This window comes from Elephantulus edwardii, unplaced genomic scaffold (genome assembly GCF_000299155.1).
Source record: "Elephantulus edwardii isolate Elephantulus edwardi_28Jun2011 unplaced genomic scaffold, EleEdw1.0 scaffold00240, whole genome shotgun sequence".
Taxonomy (NCBI): Eukaryota; Metazoa; Chordata; class Mammalia; order Macroscelidea; family Macroscelididae; genus Elephantulus; species Elephantulus edwardii.
Window position 1 is genome coordinate 3,732,713 of NW_006399990.1, and position 5,865 is coordinate 3,738,577.

Consider the following 5,865-nt stretch of genomic DNA (forward strand, 5'->3'; position numbering starts at 1 on the left):
TTCTTCCTTCCCATAGACTGCTAAAATAATGAACAGATAAGTATTGGAGAAGGTGTAATAAGAGCAGTCTTTGGAGGCAAAAACAATGATACTTCATCTCACATACTTTGGGTATGTTTCTAGTAAAATATACGCCTAGGGGAGAGACATTTTTGGGAAGGTGAAGGAGTGGCACAAGAGAAGACCTTCAACCAGGTGGTTTTACGTGGTGACTGTGGTAACAGACTTGAGTTTATCTGAGATTTTGAGGATGGCATGGGATAGGACAGTTCAACTCTGCTGTTTGTGGGATCATTATAAGTTGTACTCGACTAAAGGGTACCGAACAATAACAAAAACAACATATCGTTTTTATTTTTTCTTTTTCTATTTATTTTTTTATTCATTCATTTATTGAGGAGCTATTCCAGTGGTGTGTAGGCAGTGTTGTTTCATTATTTTAATTTTATTTCACTGACAACAAATACTGAACTTTTAATATGCATAGTGTTGCTAATATTCTTAGTGATATAAAGAATAGAGAATCAAGTTCATTTAGTGTCCTGTAGAAGAAAGACTTAGCAATCTACTTCTGAAAAACACCCTCAATCACTGTAAACTCTGTTATTGCTCTTGTAAACTCTATTTTGTTTATCTTGTCATGTCTTCAAATTGTAACCAACTCATAGCTGACAATTCAGTGGGTTTTCAGAGGCAGTAAGTTGCAATGGAGCTAATTGTCCATCATTCTTCCAGAGCAACTGGAAGGTTCTGAATATCTTCTGGATTGCTTTGCAGTTTCTTACTACTAGGCCAGGGCAGTTTTATTTTCATAAACATTTGGCTAATATGAGTTAGTGATGGTTTCAAGATTCATTAACACAGTGAGTTAGGCAATGGGCTTCAGTATAAGAGGGATTGTGAGGAGAATGTGTTGTTGTTGTTAAGTGCCATCAAGTTGTAAATGACTCATAGCAACCCTATGAATGAAAGACCTGAACACTTGTGTAACCTTTATCGTTTCTCGAAGTAAACAGAGTTGTTATAAGCAAGCTATTTTGGAAGTAGATGCCATTCCTGCTTCCCAATCTGTTTTAATCTGGAAGCTCGACCAAACACTAGGACCAGGTTTAAATCTACTGTTTACAGGGTTGTTATGAGTCACAATTGACTCTACAACACCCAATCAGAACAATTAGAAGGACAACTAGAGGCAGCTGATTTGATGCTTTCTTTGATGAAGCATTAGTTTAAATATTTGATTCTTTTAAAGCTGAGTTTCCTTATAATGAAAACAAAAGAGATTTTATTGTTTTTTTTCTGGATAAAATTATACACATATATGTATGAATTGCCAGTATACTGTCCCATTTTCTATATTCAAAATTTCTGAACAGTCTTTTTTTTAAAAGCACAGGGTTGTTTCTTTTTTAAATTCCATGTTTATTTTTCTCCTTACATGCTTAATATTTTTTGTATTCACAATAAATTAAAAAATCCCTCATTGTCATTGTGTTTGTGTTAATTCCAATGTATGACAACTATGTGTGTAGACTAGAATTGCATTCTATAGAGTTTTCAAAGCTGTGACTTGTTCAAAGCAGACTACTAGACCTCTTTTCTGAGATGTCTGTGGGTAAATTTGAGTCACAAACTTTTCAGTTAGCAGTCAAGTGATTAATCTTTATCAGCACTCAGGGCATTCTCTGAGAGGATGACAATGAGGTGATGGGAACAATGTTAAAGTCAAATGCAATAACAATAAAACAGTAAGTGTTATGATCTTGATATTAAACAATTGGGAATTAAGCATAGAAAACATTAACTGATAAATGCCTCAAGTCATAACAGATTATGATGTGATCATCACAAATATCAATTCCACGAGTAATATAGAATCAGCATTCCATACAGAAAACATTTAAGAATTAATTGAATATTAGATAGAAAATATTAGTAACAGTGGAATTATTGAGAACTGTAATGTTGAACATATCTAGAAAATTTTCATCAATTAGGATTAGCATATTTTTTAATTTTTAAAGAAAAAATCTTTCTTCTGAAATAACTGTTAATTTAGAATTTAATGTCGAATTTAATCCCAACTTTCTTGTACTTTAAAATTTATCCAGTTTTCCCTTCCTTGTTAATAGCTAAGAAACCCTGATAGTTGTGGTGGTTAAGGGGTTTTTTTGTTTGTTTAAAATGGTTTTCCTAGACATTGACTTTGACTTTGCCATATGGATGGCTAAATAAAGTGTTAGCCTCTTTACAAAGGACTTGGCTAGTTTTACCTTTAAATTAAACAGATTCAGTTTCTGATTAGTTAATCTCAACCACAAGTAAAGAAAAAGTAGAAGATGTAGCACACCTCTAGGGGCCGGACATTCGTGTGCTAGCTAGAGGTATAGGGAAGCAGCAGCTGCAGCAGAGAACCATGGACAGAGCTGACCTTGAGATTACTGCCCCATGGAGCAAAAGCTAAGAAACTCTGCTTAAGTTGTTGCAAGACTAGGGAGGGTGGAGGAAGAGGGTGACAGGAAGAGTTATAATTGGCAGGATTAAACGTTATGTAACGCTGGCCTAAAGTCACGAGGCTAAAGACTGAGGTTAGGTGCCTGTAAGCACATTTCAGAAGCTGTCCAGACTAGTGATTTTATCTTGCTGCCAACCTGAATTATAGCCTTTTACTTTTCCAATACAGTTCTGTGTGATCTGTGAGCTATTGCAATGATTTTTGGACCCAAATAATAAGAGCAGCCTTGGGATGAGTAGAAAGATCTGAGGGAGTATGGGGGACATTTCTAACCTCAAGGGAATTGGTTTTGTATTGTGAATGTTCTTGATGAGGACAGTTACCCTTGTGGAATTGGCGGAGGTCAGAAATGGCCATTACCACAGGGCTCTTGCTCTTATCAAATTAGCATAGTGCTCAATGTGTTGTGAAATATCACTGGTCTGAATCCACGCCTAGGGAAAATGATGGGCAGTCTCCTCCTATAAAGGCTTAAAAACTCAGAAAGCCAATGGAGGGTTGCTAAAAGTCTGAATTGACTTAATACTAGTGAATTAGGTTTGGTTTGGTTTCTTAATAATTATATCACAAATTGGTGCATTAACTAGTACATTATGCAACTAGTCTATGTGTTCACTTTGCTGTGCTGTATCATTGTATCATAGCAATGTCCTATGAGACTGTCAATATAGTTATCCAAAATTTTGGTTTTGAAAATAAAACAAGCCAGCAAGGTGAAAATCATAAAGACCATCTGCACAAGCTCAAATTGTTTGCAAATAGGAGTACTAGGATTTAAAACAATTGTACCAGGATTAACCTATTCTGTTGTACCTATATAATTGGAACTATTCATTTTCTGAAATAAGTTCATAACAGATTTAAAATTACCAAGCATGCTTTCTGTTTGTTTCTATTATATTTATTTATGTGATATTTTCTTTTCCATTTCTACTCCCTGCACTTCTTCCCTTTAAAGCAAGAGCTATAGCTTACATTTTTTTGTACTCTTTCCTCTTGACAAAATAATAACATCTACTGTCTCTCTGTGGATCACAACAAATTGTGGCTAACCTTGAGAATAATGAGAATCCCAGATCACCTGTTCTCATGTAATACTTAGACCAAGAAACAGTCCTGAGAACAGAGCAAGGAAAAATTGCATAGTTCAAGATCAGGAAAGGAGTGTGTCAGGGATGCATCTGTCTCCATACTTTATCACTTTGTATGAAGAATACATTATTCAAAAGACTGGACTTTTTTAGGAGGAATGGGGCATCAGGACTGGAGAAAAACTCATCAATAACTTGCTATGCAGATGACACAACCTTGCTTTTTAACACTGAATAGGGCCTGATGCATTTGCTTCAGAAGATCAAAGACTGTAGTCTACAATATAGCTTGAAGCTCAACATCAAGACAGCAAAGATTCGTACTACTAGTAGACCAATTAGCATCGTCATGCTGGATGGAAAAGAGACTCATGGGGCATTATTTTCTCTCACTCTCGGGATTTTACTCCAGTTTGCATCACGGAGCTTGGCAGAGCTGTAAAGTTAGCACCAGAATTTGCCAAGAGGAATGTTAAGTTGAGTGCCCTTTCAATAGACAGTGTTGAAGACTATCTTGCCTGGAGTAATGATATCAGTGCATACAATTGCCAGGAGCCCAATGAAAAATTACCTTTTCCCATCACTGATGACAAAAATTGGGACCTTGCCATCCTCTTGGGCATGTTGGACCCAGCAGAGAAGGATGAAAAGGGCGTGTCAGTGACAGCTCTTGTGTTTATTTTTGGTCCTGACCAGAAACTGAAGCTGTCTATCCTCTACCCAGCTACCACTGGAAGGAATTTTGATGAGATTCTCAGAGTAGTTATCTCCCAATAGCTGACAGCAGAAAAGAAGTTTGCTACCCCATCGATTGGAAGGATGGAGGTAGTGTGATGGTCCTTCTGACCTTCCCTGAAGAGGAAGTAAAAAAAAAAACAAACCCTTTTCCCTAAAGGAGTCTTCAACAAAAGAGCTCCCATCTGGCAAGAAATACCTCCCCTACACTCCCCAGTCTTGAGTCTGTGTGGTGCTGGAGCTGCTTACTTACTGGAGTGAGCCAGAGGGCGCCAGCTGCCAATCATGTGTTCCTACAGCAATTCCAGAAAACATCCTAGTGTGATCATAGCCAAGGTCTTTAGGTGGTTCTACTACTGCTTATTAAATGAAAATGACACTCAACATGTCTTAGGATTCTCTACTCTGTGCCTTCATCAGCCTTCTGTTCCATTCAAGTATCTGAACACTGTACATAACTTGGACTCATATCTCAATGGATATCCACAGGATGTGTGATCAACTGCTTACTGTCAATTCATAGTAGAAAAACCTGTCTTCACTTCATGATAGACTGACTGTCAAGTTTTTTAGCTAATTTAATCAAAGCCTCTCCTCCGTTATCCATTTTGGGTAACAAGAGTGAATTTCAACTTCCTCAATAAATATCCAAAGTTTATATCCCAAAACTTGAGTAACCTGAATATTCTTCAATATTTAGCATTTTTACTCACTCTCAAAGATTCATTACCATCAAGTCAGAACCAACTCATAGCTGATCCTCCACTGAGTGTTTGAAGGCTGTAAATCGCACAGGAAAAGATTGCCCACCTTTCTCTCTTGGGGCTGTCGGTGGATTTGAACCACCAGAGAGGGTGGTTACCTTTGGGTTAGCAGTGTATCTCTCTACAGACTGTGCCACAATAGTGCCGCAACCTGCAGAGCTGGAAGACAATATATTTTCAACCCTGTACTTTCACAGTACAGCCTGCAAAGGAAGCACAAACTAAAAATTTTGTTACAATAAATTTTTTTTGTGAAAAATCCTGTCCAAGATGGGAGGCTACAGAAAAGACTTCCCTCGTCTGCTGAGGAGGTATGAGCTGTATGACGAGTGCCACGTGCCTTTCACACAGTATTTCTGCACATTACTGGGAAAGGCGAAGAGATGGAAGATGTTTACGATAGAACTCTCTTGCAGTGGACGACTATTTTCTCAGTTTTGCTTTCTAGAGACCTGCAAATAAAATCCTTTCTTAAAACTGAAAAAAAAAAAAAAAAAAGCAAAGCCTAGATGTGTAAATCCGGTATGAAAATGTTCTCTCTATTTACTTCAATTTTCTTTTCTTACTGCATTACTACCTTCCATCTTTCCTTGTCTCTCTCTTTTCCACAGAAAAATGAAACAAAGTTACTTAATGCAATAATTTTTTTTTTCATGTAGACAAGCTGCATTTTGACAGACTTACAGTATTTTTAAGACACTAAAGTGTACCTCTTAGGTTTGGCAATCAGTCATTCCCTCCTCCAACCCATGATTCACAA

General features: G+C 37.2%; 1 pseudogene; it reads left to right on the plus strand.

Annotated features, from left to right (window-relative positions):
- The window catches only part of LOC102863193, a 12,173-nt pseudogene extending 7,609 nt beyond the window's left edge, over positions 1–4,564 (plus strand).
- The last annotated feature ends 1,301 nt before the right edge of the window (positions 4,565–5,865 follow it).